This window comes from Venturia canescens, chromosome 3, assembly GCF_019457755.1.
Source record: "Venturia canescens isolate UGA chromosome 3, ASM1945775v1, whole genome shotgun sequence".
In the NCBI taxonomy this organism is placed as follows: Eukaryota; Metazoa; Arthropoda; class Insecta; order Hymenoptera; family Ichneumonidae; genus Venturia; species Venturia canescens.
Window position 1 is genome coordinate 29,321,299 of NC_057423.1, and position 16,168 is coordinate 29,337,466.

Here is a 16,168-nt window from a genome sequence, read left to right on the forward strand (position 1 = left end):
TCATGGGAGAATCCAGACTTTTAGCGGAGATATGAATTTCTGCTTATAACATCCAATATCATGATAAAAACTCGTTATTTCACGAAATTGTAAGTGAAAACACGTTGCCTTGGCGTCTCTCGAGGGCAATGAGAAATTTCTCCCTGTTTCTTCAGTTTCTTTCGCCTATTTGGAACTGAAGATCATGGTGGAAGGTCGATTTTCAGCGGAGACATGAATTTCGCCTTATAACATACAATTTCATGATAAAAACTCGTTTTTTCACGAAATTGGAAGTGAAAAAACGTTGCCTTGGTTTCTCTCCAGGGTCGTGAGGTTTTTTTTTCCGTTTCTTGAGTTCTTTTTGCCTTTTTGAAATTGAAAATCATGGGAGAATCCAGACTTTTAGCGGAGATATGAATTTCTGCTTATAACATCCAGTATCATGATAAAAACTCGTTATTTCACGAAATTGTAAGTGAAAACACGTTGCCTTGGCGCCTCTCGAGGGCAATGAGAAATTTCTCCCTGTTTCTTCAGTTTCTTTTGCCTATTTGGAACTGAAGATCATGGTGGAAGGTCGATTTTCGGCGGAGACATGAATTTCGCCTTATAACATACTATTTCATGATAAAAACTCGTTTTTTCACGAAATTGGAAGTGAAAAAACGTTGCCTTGGTTTCTCTCCAGGATCGTGAGGTTTTTTTCCCGTTTCTTGAGTTCCTTTTACCTATTTGAAATTGAAAATCATGGGAGAATCCCAACTTTTAGCGGAGATATGAATTTCTGCTTATAACATCCAATATCATGATAAAAACTCGTTATTTCACGAAATTGTAAGTGAAAACACGTTGCCTTGGCGTCTCTCGAGGGCAATGAGAAATTTCTCCCTGTTTCTTCAGTTTCTTTTGCCTATTTGGAACTGAAGATCATGGTGGAAGGTCGATTTTCAGCGGAGACATGAATTCCGCCTTATAACATACAATTTCATGATAAAAACTCGTTTTTTCACGAAATTGGAAGTGAAAAAAACGTTGCCTTGGTTTCTCTCCAGGATCGTGAGGTTTTTTTCCCGTTTCTTGAGTTCCTTTTACCTATTTGAAATTGAAAATCATGGGAGAATCCCAACTTTTAGCGGAGATATGAATTTCTGCTTATAACATCCAATATCATGATAAAAACTCGTTATTTCACGAAATTGTAAGTGAAATACGTTGCCTTGGCGTCTCTTGAGGGCAATGAGAAATTTCTCCCTGTTTCTTCAGTTTCTTTTGCCTATTTGGAACTGAAGATCATGGTGGAAGGTCGATTTTCAGCGGAGACATGAATTTCGCCTTATAACATACAATTTCATGATAAAAACTCGTTTTTTCACGAAATTGGAAGTGAAAAAACGTTGCCTTGGTTTCTCTCCAGAGTCGTGAATTTTTATTCCCGTTTCTTGAGTTCTTTTTGCCTTTTTGAAATTGAAAATCATGGGAGAATCGAGACTTTTAGCGGAGATATGAATTTCTGCTTATAACATCCAATATCATGATAAAAACTCGTTATTTCACGAAATTGGAAGTTCAAACACGTTGCCTTGGCGTCTCTCGATTGCAATGAGAAATTTTTCCCTATTTCTTCAGTTTCTTTTGCCTATTTGGAATCGAAAATCATGGCAGAATGTCGATTTTCAGCGGAGACATGAATTTCGCCTTATAACATACAATTTCATGATAAAAACTCGTTTTTTCACGAAATTGGAAGTGAAAAAACGTTGCCTTGGTTTCTCTCCAGGGTCGTGAGTTTTTTTTACCGTTTCTTGAGTTCCTTTTGCCTTTTTGAAATTGAAAATCATGGGAGAATCCAGACTTTTAGCGGAGATATGAATTTCTGCTTATAACATCCAATATCATGATAAAAACTCGTTATTTCACGAAATTGTAAGTGAAAACACGTTGCCTTGGCGTCTCTCGAGGGCAATGAGAAATTTCTCCCTGTTTCTTCAGTTTCTTTTGCCTATTTGGAACTGAAGATCATGGTGGAAGGTCGATTTTCGGCGGAGACATGAATTTCGCCTTATAACATACAATTTCATGATAAAAACTCGTTTTTTCACGAAATTAGAAGTGAAAAAACGTTGCCTTGGTTTTTCTCCAGGGTCGTGAGCTTTATTTTCCAGTTTCTTGAGTTCCTTTTGCCTATTTGAAATTGAAAATCATGGGAGAATCCCGACTTTTAGCGGAGATATGAATTTCTACTTATAACATCCGATATCATGATAAATACTCGTTTTTTCACGAAATTGGAAGTGAAAACACGTTGCCTTGGCGTCTCTCGAGGGCAATGAGAAATTTCTCCCTGTTTCTTCAGTTTCTTTTGCCTATTTGGAACTGAAGATCATGGTGGAAGGTCGATTTTCAGCGGAGACATGAATTTCGCCTTATAACATACAATTTCATGATAAAAACTCGTTTTTTCACGAAATTGGAAGTGAAAAAACGTTGCCTTGGTTTCTCTCCAGGGTCGTGAGGTTTTTTTCCCATTTCTTGTGTTCCTTTTGCCTATTTGAAATTGAAAATCATGGGAGAATCCCAACTTTATGAATTTCTGCTTATAACATCCGATATCATGATAAATACTCGTTTTTTCACGAAATTGGAAGTGAAAACACGTTGTCTTGGCGTCTCTCGAAAGCAATGAGAAATTTCTCCCTGTTTCTTCAGTTTCTTTTGCCTATTTGGAACTGAAGATCATGGTGGAAGGTCGATTTTCAGCGGAGACATGAATTTCGCCTTATAACATACAATTTCATGATAAAAACTCGTTTTTTCACGAAATTGGAAGTGAAAAAACGTTGCCTTGGTTTCTCTCCAGGGTCGTGAGGTTTTTTTTCCCGTTTCTTGAGTTCTTTTTGCCTTTTTGAAATTGAAAATCATGGGAGAATCCAGACTTTTAGCGGAGATATGAATTTCTGCTTATAACATCCAGTATCATGATAAAAACTCGTTATTTCACGAAATTGGAAGTTCAAACACGTTGCCTTGGCATCTCTCGATTGCAATGAGAAATTTTTCCCTATTTCTTCAGTTTCTTTTGCCTATTTGGAATTGAAAATCTAGGCAGAATGTCGATTTTCAGCGGAGACATGAATTTCGCCTTATAACATACAATTTCATGATAAAAACTCGTTTTTTCACGAAATTGGAAGTGAAAAAACGTTGCCTTGGTTTCTCTCCAGGGTCGTGAGGTTTTTTTTCCCGTTTCTTGAGTTCTTTTTGCCTTTTTGAAATTGAAAATCATGGGAGAATCCAGACTTTTAGCGGAGATATGAATTTCTGCTTATAACATCCAGTATCATGATAAAAACTCGTTATTTCACGAAATTGTAAGTGAAAACACGTTGCCTTGGCGTCTCTCGAGGGCAATGAGAAATTTCTCCCTGTTTCTTCAGTTTCTTTTGCCTATTTGGAACTGAAGATCATGGTGGAAGGTCGATTTTCGGCGGAGACATGAATTTCGCCTTATAACATACAATTTCATGATAAAAACTCGTTTTTTCACGAAATTAGAAGTGAAAAAACGTTGCCTTGGTTTTTCTCCAGCGTCGTGAGGTTTATTTTCCAGTTTCTTGAGTTCCTTTTGCCTATTTGAAATTGAAAATCATGGGAGAATTCCGACTTTTAGCGGAGATATGAATTTCTACTTATAACATCCGATATCATGATAAATACTCGTTTTTTCACGAAATTGGAAGTGAAAACACGTTGTCTTGGCGTCTCTCGAAAGCAATGAGAAATTTCTCCCTGTTTCTTCAGTTTCTTTTGCCTATTTGGAACTGAAGATCATGGTGGAAGGTCGATTTTTAGCGGAGACATGAATTCCGCCTTATAACATACAATTTCATGATAAAAACTCGTTTTTTCACGAAATTGGAAGTGAAAAAACGTTGCCTTGGTTTCTCTCCAGGGTCGTGAGGTTTTTTTTTCCGTTTCTTGAGTTCTTTTTGCCTTTTTGAAATTGAAAATCATGGGAGAATCCAGACTTTTAGCGGAGATATGAATTTCTGCTTATAACATCCAGTATCATGATAAAAACTCGTTATTTCACGAAATTGTAAGTGAAAACACGTTGCCTTGGCGTCTCTCGAGGGCAATGAGAAATTTCTCCCTGTTTCTTCAGTTTCTTTTGCCTATTTGGAACTGAAGATCATGGTGGAAGGTCGATTTTCAGCGGAGACATGAATTTCGCCTTATAACATACAATTTCATGATAAAAACTCGTTTTTTCACGAAATTGGAAGTGAAAAAACGTTGCCTTGGTTTCTCTCCAGGGTCGTGAGGTTTTTTTCCCATTTCTTGTGTTCCTTTTGCCTATTTGAAATTGAAAATCATGGGAGAATCCCAACTTTATGAATTTCTGCTTATAACATCCGATATCATGATAAATACTCGTTTTTTCACGAAATTGGAAGTGAAAACACGTTGCCTTGGCGTCTCTCGAGGGCAATGAGAAATTTCTCCCTGTTTCTTCAGTTTCTTTTGCCTATTTGGAACTGAAGATCATGGTGGAAGGTCGATTTTCAGCGGAGACATGAATTCCGCCTTATAACATACAATTTCATGATAAAAACTCGTTTTTTCACGAAATTGGAAGTGAAAAAACGTTGCCTTGGTTTCTCTCCAGGATCGTGAGGTTTTTTTCCCGTTTCTTGAGTTCCTTTTACCTATTTGAAATTGAAAATCATGGGAGAATCCCAACTTTTAGCGGAGATATGAATTTCTGCTTATAACATCCAATATCATGATAAAAACTCGTTATTTCACGAAATTGTAAGTGAAAACACGTTGCCTTGGCCTCTCTCGAGGGCAATGAGAAATTTCTCCCTGTTTCTTCAGTTTCTTTTGCCTATTTGGAACTGAAGATCATGATGGAAGGTCGATTTTCAGCGGAGACATGAATTTCGCCTTATAACATACAATTTCATGATAAAAACTCGTTTTTTCACGAAATTGGAAGTGAAAAAACGTTGCCTTGGTTTCTCTCCAGAGTCGTGAGTTTTTATTCCCGTTTCTTGAGTTCTTTTTGCCTTTTTGAAATTGAAAATCATGGGAGAATCGAGACTTTTAGCGGAGATATGAATTTCTGCTTATAACATCCAATATCATGATAAAAACTCGTTATTTCACGAAATTGTAAGTGAAAACACGTTGCCTTGGCATCTCTCGATTGCAATGAGAAATTTTTCCCTATTTCTTCAGTTTCTTTTGCCTATTTGGAATTGAAAATCATGGCAGAATGTCGATTTTCAGCGGAGACATGAATTTCGCCTTATAACATACAATTTCATGATAAAAACTCGTTTTTTCACGAAATTGGAAGTGAAAAAACGTTGCCTTGGTTTCTCTCCAGGGTCGTGAGTTTTTTTTACCGTTTCTTGAGTTCCTTTCGCCTTTTTGAAATTGAAAATCATGGGAGAATCCAGACTTTTAGCGGAGATATGAATTTCTGCTTATAACATCCAGTATCATGATAAAAACTCGTTATTTCACGAAATTGTAAGTGAAAACACGTTGACTTGGCGCCTCTCGAGGGCAATGAGAAATTTCTCCCTGTTTCTTCAGTTTCTTTTGCCTATTTGGAACTGAAGATCATGGTGGAAGGTCGATTTTCAGCGGAGACATGAATTCCGCCTTATAACATACAATTTCATGATAAAAACTCGTTTTTTCACGAAATTGGAAGTGAAAAAACGTTGCCTTGGTTTCTCTCCAGGATCGTGAGGTTTTTTTCCCGTTTCTTGAGTTCCTTTTACCTATTTTAAATTGAAAATCATGGGAGAATCCCAACTTTTAGCGGAGATATGAATTTCTGCTTATAACATCCAATATCATGATAAAAACTCGTTATTTCACGAAATTGGAAGTGAAAAAACGTTGCCTTGGTTTCTCTCTAGGGTCGTGAGGTTTTTTTTTCCGTTTCTTGAGTTCTTTTTGCCTTTTTGAAATTGAAAATCATGGGAGAATCCAGACTTTTAGCGGAGATATGAATTTCTGCTTATAACATCCAGTATCATGATAAAAACTCGTTATTTCACGAAATTGTAAGTGAAAACACGTTGCCTTGGCGTCTCTCGAGGGCAATGAGAAATTTCTCCCTGTTTCTTCAGTTTCTTTTGCCTATTTGGAACTGAAGATCATGGTGGAAGGTCGATTTTCAGCGGAGACATGAATTTCGCCTTATAACATACAATTTCATGATAAAAACTCGTTTTTTCACGAAATTGGAAGTGAAAAAACGTTGCCTTGGTTTCTCTCCAGGGTCGTGAGGTTTTTTTCCCATTTCTTGTGTTCCTTTTGCCTATTTGAAATTGAAAATCATGGGAGAATCCCAACTTTATGAATTTCTGCTTATAACATCCGATATCATGATAAATACTCGTTTTTTCACGAAATTGGAAGTGAAAACACGTTGCCTTGGCGTCTCTCGAGGGCAATGAGAAATTTCTCCCTGTTTCTTCAGTTTCTTTTGCCTATTTGGAACTGAAGATCATGGTGGAAGGTCGATTTTCAGCGGAGACATGAATTTCGCCTTATAACATACAATTTCATGATAAAAACTCGTTTTTTCACGAAATTGGAAGTGAAAAAACGTTGCCTTGGTTTCTCTCCAGAGTCGTGAGTTTTTATTCCCGTTTCTTGAGTTCTTTTTGCCTTTTTGAAATTGAAAATCATGGGAGAATCCAGACTTTTAGCGGAGATATGAATTTCTGCTTATAATATCCAATATCATGATAAAAACTCGTTATTTCACGAAATTGGAAGTTCAAACACGTTGCCTTGGCATCTCTCGATTGCAATGAGAAATTTTTCCCTATTTCTTCAGTTTCTTTTGCCTATTTGGAATTGAAAATCATGGCAGAATGTCGATTTTCAGCGGAGACATGAATTTCGCCTTATAACATACAATTTCATGATAATAACTCGTTTTTTCACGAAATTGGAAGTGAAAAAACGTTGCCTTGGTTTCTCTCCAGGGTCGTGAGTTTTTTTTACCGTTTCTTGAGTTCCTTTCGCCTTTTTGAAATTGAAAATCATGGGAGAATCCAGACTTTTAGCGGAGATATGAATTTCTGCTTATAACATCCAATATCATGATAAAAACTCGTTATTTCACGAAATTGTAAGTGAAAACACGTTGCCTTGGCGCCTCTCGAGGGCAATGAGAAATTTCTCCCTGTTTCTTCAGTTTCTTTTGCCTATTTGGAACTGAAGATCATGGTGGAAGGTCGATTTTCAGCGGAGACATGAATTCCGCCTTATAACATACAATTTCATGATAAAAACTCGTTTTTTCACGAAATTGGAAGTGAAAAAACGTTGCCTTGGTTTCTCTCCAGGATCGTGAGGTTTTTTTCCCGTTTCTTGAGTTCCTTTTACCTATTTGAAATTGAAAATCATGGGAGAATCCCAACTTTTAGCGGAGATATGAATTTCTGCTTATAACATCCAATATCATGATAAAAACTCGTTATTTCACGAAATTGTAAGTGAAAACACGTTGCCTTGGCCTCTCTCGAGGGCAATGAGAAATTTCTCCCTGTTTCTTCAGTTTCTTTTGCCTATTTGGAACTGAAGATCATGATGGAAGGTCGATTTTCAGCGGAGACATGAATTTCGCCTTATAACATACAATTTCATGATAAAAACTCGTTTTTTCACGAAATTGGAAGTGAAAAAACGTTGCCTTGGTTTCTCTCCAGAGTCGTGAGTTTTTATTCCCGTTTCTTGAGTTCTTTTTGCCTTTTTGAAATTGAAAATCATGGGAGAATCGAGACTTTTAGCGGAGATATGAATTTCTGCTTATAACATCCAATATCATGATAAAAACTCGTTATTTCACGAAATTGTAAGTGAAAACACGTTGCCTTGGCATCTCTCGATTGCAATGAGAAATTTTTCCCTATTTCTTCAGTTTCTTTTGCCTATTTGGAATTGAAAATCATGGCAGAATGTCGATTTTCAGCGGAGACATGAATTTCGCCTTATAACATACAATTTCATGATAAAAACTCGTTTTTTCACGAAATTGGAAGTGAAAAAACGTTGCCTTGGTTTCTCTCCAGGGTCGTGAGTTTTTTTTACCGTTTCTTGAGTTCCTTTCGCCTTTTTGAAATTGAAAATCATGGGAGAATCCAGACTTTTAGCGGAGATATGAATTTCTGCTTATAACATCCAGTATCATGATAAAAACTCGTTATTTCACGAAATTGTAAGTGAAAACACGTTGACTTGGCGCCTCTCGAGGGCAATGAGAAATTTCTCCCTGTTTCTTCAGTTTCTTTTGCCTATTTGGAACTGAAGATCATGGTGGAAGGTCGATTTTCAGCGGAGACATGAATTCCGCCTTATAACATACAATTTCATGATAAAAACTCGTTTTTTCACGAAATTGGAAGTGAAAAAACGTTGCCTTGGTTTCTCTCCAGGATCGTGAGGTTTTTTTCCCGTTTCTTGAGTTCCTTTTACCTATTTGAAATTGAAAATCATGGGAGAATCCCAACTTTTAGCGGAGATATGAATTTCTGCTTATAACATCCAATATCATGATAAAAACTCGTTATTTCACGAAATTGTAAGTGAAAACACGTTGCCTTGGCGTCTCTCGAGGGCAATGAGAAATTTCTCCCTGTTTCTTCAGTTTCTTTTGCCTATTTGGAACTGAAGATCATGGTGGAAGGTCGATTTTCGGCCGAGACATGAATTTCGCCTTATAACATACAATTTCATGATAAAAACTCGTTTTTTCACGAAATTGGAAGTGAAAAAACGTTGCCTTGGTTTCTCTCCAGAGTCGTGAGTTTTTATTCCCGTTTCTTGAGTTCTTTTTGCCTTTTTGAAATTGAAAATCATGGGAGAATCGAGACTTTTAGCGGAGATATGAATTTCTGCTTATAACATCCAATATCATGATAAAAACTCGTTATTTCACGAAATTGGAAGTTCAAACACGTTGCCTTAGCATCTCTCGATTGCAATGAGAAATTTTTCCCTATTTCTTCAGTTTCTTTTGCCTATTTGGAATTGAAAATCATGGCAGAATGTCGATTTTCAGCGGAGACATGAATTTCGCCTTATAACATACAATTTCATGATAAAAACTCGTTTTTTCTCGAAATTGGAAGTGAAAAAACGTTGCCTTGGTTTCTCTCCAGGGACGTGAGTTTTTTTACCGTTTCTTGAGTTCCTTTCGCCTTTTTGAAATTGAAAATCATGGGAGAATCCAGACTTTTAGCGGAGATATGAATTTCTGCTTATAACATCCAATATCATGATAAAAACTCGTTATTTCACGAAATTGGAAGTTCAAACACCGTTGCCTTGGCATCTCTCGATTGCAATGAGAAATTTTTCCCTATTTCTTCAGTTTCTTTTGCCTATTTGGAATTGAAAATCATGGGAGAATGTCGATTTTCAGCGGAGACATGAATTTCGCCTTATCAAGAGACTCGGTAGAGTCTCGGGACAAGTACATTGACAGCCCTGTCGTCTGCTGGCCTGAGGCTCTCGCCGAGTATACTTTCTCTGAATAAAACGATTCGCGGTGGTGGGGGTAAAATTGACAAGTTATTTTCTTGAATTACAAACCTCATAAGTCGTCTGAGGCTTTGAAAATTGAACTGGAGACTGATGACGAAATTCTCTTTCGATTGCGCCCAAAACCAGTATGATCGGTGGCGTAATTGCTGAGAAAAAACTTTGCACAGGCTCAAGATTATGCAAAAGTTACTAACACATTTATGGATTTACCTTGTCTGTATAGAACACCATCAAAGGCCTCTTGATGCCAGCTATAACCCATTTCTATGGATATGGAAGCCTCGTACCCCGGCGACAAAAGTAGCGAGTTGCGATTGGTCACAACACTCGCTGTACCGATCCAGCGGAATAAAGTTCTTGATTGCCTATGTCTATATATATATATATATATAATACCATATGTCAGTTTTGATGGTAATAAAAAAACGGAGTTTCGATGTTCGGCAGTGCGGGATTAATAAAAAAAAACTATTATTATTTATTTAATGGAATACATATATGAAGTTCAGCGAGCATATGCAATTCAGAACCCTTAGTCATAAAAAAATTGCTTAGGACGCAAGGTAAATGCTTATATATAAAAAACCATCTGTTAGTTTTTGATGGTATAAACAAACGGAATTTCGATGTAACGAAGTGCGGGATTAATGAAAAAAACGTTTATCATTTTATGGATCATTTAATGGAATGTATATAAAATTCAGCTAGCATATGCAATTCAGAACCCTTGCCCATAATAAATTGTTTATAACGCAAGGAAAAAGCGTACGATCACGTCGGATGAGACCCGCTCAGAAACGATCTATCTACAGTCCGATGTTCGTTGGCAGGTTTACGATTTTTCGCATCATTCCGACAAGAAATATTTTAAGTGCTATTGCAATACGCTCAAATGGATCTACGGCGATTTTCGGATCCTCAGTGATTTTTGATTGGTATGGAGATTTGGACGACTACAGGACAAGTTCTCGCTGATTCACTACGTATTGAATGAAACTATACAAGGTATGTTATGTAGTATTTAAACAAAAAATTCAACAGCATAAACATCAGTTCCTTACTGAGGGTTGATTATTTATTTAGCGAAGCCAATAATAATAGATCTGAATCATTGTAATGTATTGGACTAATTCATATTTTGTATTTTCACATAGCCTCTGATGAGAAGAGTTTTCTCAAATCCTCCCCTTGATGCTCAGATATTAGGAAGAATATCTGGAAGCTCAGGCAGGAGAAAGTCTGTTCTTAGGTCAAAATCTCGTATACAAGGAAAGTAGTGAATCTGTCAAAGCTACAGTAGCGATGTGTATGGATTTTTCATTGACCGTGGACATGCCTCTAAACGTTTTGGAAGTGACCGCACTGTTCAAATACTTCAGTAAACTTAGACTTCTTATGAAGCTACTGTCAGGATTCATCGTCGAGATCGATATTCCCATTTTGTCTACGGTTACCGCCAGAATAACCTTTCATGAATTTGCATTTGGAAATGACAAATTTGAAACTCTTACAAGTGCTCTTGGGTTACTTTAAAGATTCAATCAGGTAAGACAACATATAAGTGAATGTAATTTACTCCTTAGTTTTCATCATTTCAATTAATTTGATTTTACACAGAATATTGTTTCTATAATATTTTCTATATTTTGTATTTGTCGCATAGCCTCCGATGAGAAGAGTTTCCACAAATCCTTCCCTTGATACTCAGATATCAGGAAGTATGTCTGGAAGCTCAGGCAGGAGAAAGTCCATTCTTAGGTCAAAATCTTGTATACAAGGAAAGTAGTGAATCTATCAAAGCGACAGTAGCGATGTATATGGATTTTTCATTGACCGTGGACATGCTTCTAAATGTTTTGGAAGTGACCGCACTGTTCAAACACTTCAGTAAACTTAGACATCTTATGAAGCTACTGCCAGGATTCACCGTCGAGATCGATATTCCTATTTTGTCTACCACCAGAATAACCTTTCAAGAATTTGCATTTGGAAATGACAAATTCGAAACTCTTGGATTACCTTAAAGATTCAATCATGTAAGACAACATATAACTGAATGTAATTTACTCCTTAGTTTTAATTAAACTTCAATTAATCTGATTTTCTCGAAAAATTTTGGATGCGAAATTATTATTATTTTCTATAATGGAATTGAAATGAAAAATTATTCAAATACAAAAAAAAAATAATCATAACTGTTTGTGGGATAGTAAACTATTGGCTTATTTTTATTGAACGTTTGCACACAAGCGCTACTACAACCTTCAATAAATTCAAGGGGAAACGTGTTCTCAACCAAGGTGTTGATTTTTCCGACAGAATTTCAAGAACTATAATTCTGGTTAAGAACTATAATTTTATTTTATGGGAGTTCTAAGCATAATAACAACTTTGCTCTACTCAAATTTTATATTGGACGTTTAAAAATAATAGGAATTATTTTTTCGCTATTGTCATGAAAATTACGTTTATTGAAAAACAGTTTTGGAGACTGGGAGTTGCCAGGTGAGGGAGAGCAAGAAACACCGATTCAAAAATCTGAGACTTTTTGCAGTTTGAGCTGAAAGATCGTTTCGAAGAAATTAATAGACTCAAAGAAACAGCGAACGATGAGGCAGAACAAAAAAGTATGGCAGAAATTCTGTCCCAGGTCGAGATAATGGGGAAAAAAATTGAATTTCCTGAAATTGCAAGAAACCTTAGCAGCAATCTGGTCGCGACTTTCGCTGATCCTCAAGGTGCCAGCTTAAAGTGAGTGAAGATCCATTCAATTATTAAACATTCACTGGAGTTTTCTTTTCCAAAGACAGTTCTAAACGAAAAGTGACTAGAATTATTTGAATAACAAAAAACCATTGAATTTGTAAAGATCATAGCGATTCCCAAATTGCAAATTTATTAATATTCCTTGTAAAACAATCCACAAATAACTTTGGAACATGTTAAAATTCGAGAATTTAAGAACGACCGACTTTTATTTTGTTTTAGACAATTGACGTTGCAGATTCAGCTATTCAAACAAACGGGTTCGACTAAAGTTGGAGAGGAAAAAACGGCATTTACTGAAGTGGATAAAATTCGCAAACGAAGTCTGGAGTATTAAAAACGCATAACTTGGAAAATTGTCTCAAACTATGAAGACCCAGGAAATCGTCGAGGTGGTTCAGCAATTGAGCGCAAAATCGGCTTTACTCAACAGCATTCAGATCATAGCAATGGCGAGTAGCCTCTCGATGCTTCTTCATCGAATGAACAAATTAGCACAGAAAAAATCGGCCGCTCAACAGGACACAGAAAGAGAACGAAAAATTGAGATGTACGAAATCATGAAAAAAAAACGAAGCTTCCTCGATCATTGTACCTCAAACGGTCAATCGCATGTTGGCTCTTAGCTCTTTCCATCAGCAAGGTAAAATTCACCAAAATATTTCTCAGTATTTTGTCATCGAGTTAACATTTCCGCGACACACGAGATTGGTGTGATCCCAATTTTCAAAATGAAGCAAATTTTTCAACTGCAGACTAATTTCAAAGCACTAAAATGTTTTATTTTTTCTTTTCATATGGTCGGAAATACGTTACTGGCACAACTAGAGCTCCTACTACAAACCGACATAACCAATGGACTGGACAGCAACAAAGACTTGCTTAAAGGAATTTAAGAAAGTTTTGCCTCGAATTTGGAATCAATACGCAACAATATAGCATATTTGGATAAGAGAATAAAACAATTGAACAAACGATCATTTGCACTAATACTTTTGAGTTAGAGTAATTTAAGAAACGCATTTTGATTTGTCATTAATAAAACAAAAATTGTCGGCTTATTATTTATGATGCTTTTTTTATGTTGAGGTGTTGATAAATATTGATGAAAACTTAAAATAAATGGTAGTCACGTCGTCGTTTTTTTTTAAATGTTTATTTTTTGTCGCCTAGAAACGGAGTTTCTAGAAGAGCCATTTGTTCTTGCTAGATTTGTACCTGTAATCAGAAAATGATAATTTTTTTTTTTAATCGCTCTTAAACATTAAGCGCTTAATAATATTTTAAAGTTAAAGACAAAGTATCAGCTTACTTTTCTTTTAGCTTGACACGGGTCTGGAATTTAATTTTTTTTACTCTTTATCGGAACTCTCAAATCCCTTGAGGCGCCTTTGTCGAGCGGCAAATCAACCGTGTATTTCTTATTTGGCATCAAGTGATTGTAGTTCGAAATCTGAAACGTTACATTTAAATAATCTCATAAATTTATTGAAGCAAGCCATGAAAATTTTACGAGTTCATCAGATAAAATGTAAGTTTTTCGAATCAACGTATAGAAATGTTACTTTGTTATTGAACCAAGTAATCTGATTCATTGCAAATGTATTTGAAATTAATAAAGTATTCTGTTTTGATTTTATTCATGTAACTATATGAATGTGGAAGTACTTTCATCTTTTTAAAAAAATAGAAACAAAATCTTTCTCAATGTTGAAACAATTATTGCAACAGTTTTACTTAAAATCACTCCATAATATTTTCAAAAAAATAAATAATGTTAGTCGATGTACTTAATATGATATTAAAAATATATACAGAAAGTGTTGAAAAATCGAGTACACAAAAGATCTCTTTGATATTCTCTCTCGATGGTTTATTTTACAAATTTCTTTCGGCTATTTCGCTAGGGATATGAGACGTTCTATAAAGTATCAGGACCATAATTTAAAGAATTGAAGAAAAATTCAAAATGTGGGAACTTTTACTAAAAATAATTCAGGACAATGAAAAAAAGAGGAGCACAAAGTTGATTAATCATGAGTTTGACTCCCTTCTTTCAACTTTCAACGAAGTTTAAATTACGAGAAATAATTAAACATTTTTAAATCACTTTCATAACCGATATAAAATTTTTTTTTTCCAACAACTCATAAAAAGAAGAAAGTACTGAAGTCAAGAATTGATCTCTACTCTTATATTTTTTCAGTATCATGGAGTGATTCCTCTTGCCATCGTTCTCTCGTCTACATCATTTGAAAAATTTTGGTCACAGTCGCTGAATCGTTTGGGGCCGAAAACACGATGCGGGACTTGTTCTCTCTCTTTCTCTCTCTCTCTCTCTTGCGTTCTCTCTCTTTCTCTCTCTCTCTTGCGTTCTCTCTCTTACTCACTCTCTTCATATAGTTTTGCCGTATATCAGAAATGTTCATTCTTCTATGTTTCCGTCAGGTCAATAAATGTAGATGGTTTTGAGCTGATCTTTCGCTCAGGAGGACATGTTTCCGTTTCTGGTTTCCTCTCAACCAAACGAGGCCAACGTGCACCGAGGTTCTTACGGAAGCCCTTGGCAAAACCAAGTCTATCCGACTGGAGTTCGTATACAAGAGTATCCTGTAATGACAAAAAATAAATGACGAAATGTCTTTTCTAAAAAAGGAACACTTTCTTATTATTGCTTTCCCTTTCATCCATCTTGACAGTATGATAGAAATGTAATATTACATAGTTCGGCTGTGTTTTGAAATAAAAGTACACATAGTCTGCTATTAAAAGTTCATGATGCTAAATAAAAGTGCGATTCTAGAATTATGAGTCACTGTACATTTTGGAAAAATGTCGAGCTACGTATGAATGATTTTTTATTTTACTTTCTCCTTCATCTCCAATAGGTTGTTTGATAGAGTAGAACAACACATACCGATTGTACAGTAATTAAAACCTTTGATGAAGAAAAACAATAATGTTTAAATTATTGATTCCCACTCCAATAAGAGATAACATAATAAATCTAAATCCCAGCATTTATAGCAAATGAATATCTATTTTCTATTGATACTTGTAACAAGTACGACGAAATAAAGAGGAAACTATTATGCATAATGAAGTCATTGGAATACGATTTGTGTGATTTTACTTCTTAACTGAGCCAGAATACTATCTGCATGAAATCAAATTAAATGAAAACTAAGGAGTAAATTCCATTCAGTTATATGTTGTCTTACCTCAGTGAATCTTTAAAGTAGTCTAAGGGCACTTGTAAGAGTTTCAATTTTTTGTCACTTCCAAATGCAAATTCTTAAAGTTATTCTGGTGGTGACCATAGACAAAATGGGAATATCGATCTCGACGGTGAATCCTGGCAGTAGCTTCATAACAAGTCTAAGTTTACTGAAGTATTTGAACAGTGCGGTCAATTCCAAAACATTTAGAGGCATGTCCACAGTCAATGAAAAATCCATACACATCGCTACTGTTGCTTTGATAGATTCACTACTTTCCTTGTATACAAGATTTTGACCTAAGAATGGACTTTCTCCTGCCTGAGCTTCCAGATATTCTTCCTGATATGTGAGCATCAAGGGAAGGATTTGTGGAAACTCTATTCATCGGGGGCTATGCGACAAATACAAAATATAGAAAATATTAAATTTGATTGCGAAATTTGATGAAAACTAAGGAGTAAATTACATTCACTTATATGTGATCTTACCTGATTGAATCTTTAAAGTAATCCAAGAGCACTTGTAAAAATTTCGAATTTGTCATTTCCAAATGCAAATTCTTGAAAGGTTATTCTGGCGGTAACCGTAGACAAAATGGGAATATCGATCTCGACGATGAA

The 16,168-nt window shown here is 35.7% G+C and overlaps 2 long non-coding RNA genes across 2 annotated transcripts; both read left to right on the forward strand.

Annotated features, from left to right (window-relative positions):
- The first annotated feature begins 10,950 nt into the window (after window positions 1–10,950).
- On the forward strand, window positions 10,951–12,128 carry LOC122407877 (uncharacterized). Its single transcript, XR_006260302.1, has 3 exons — window positions 10,951–11,106; window positions 11,225–11,597; window positions 12,044–12,128. It is a non-coding gene; the product is annotated as an uncharacterized lncRNA (long non-coding RNA).
- Window positions 12,129–12,227: 99 nt separating this feature from the next.
- On the forward strand, window positions 12,228–13,379 carry LOC122407786 (uncharacterized). Its single transcript, XR_006260281.1, has 3 exons — window positions 12,228–12,312; window positions 12,550–12,970; window positions 13,156–13,379. It is a non-coding gene; the product is annotated as an uncharacterized lncRNA (long non-coding RNA).
- The last annotated feature ends 2,789 nt before the right edge of the window (window positions 13,380–16,168 follow it).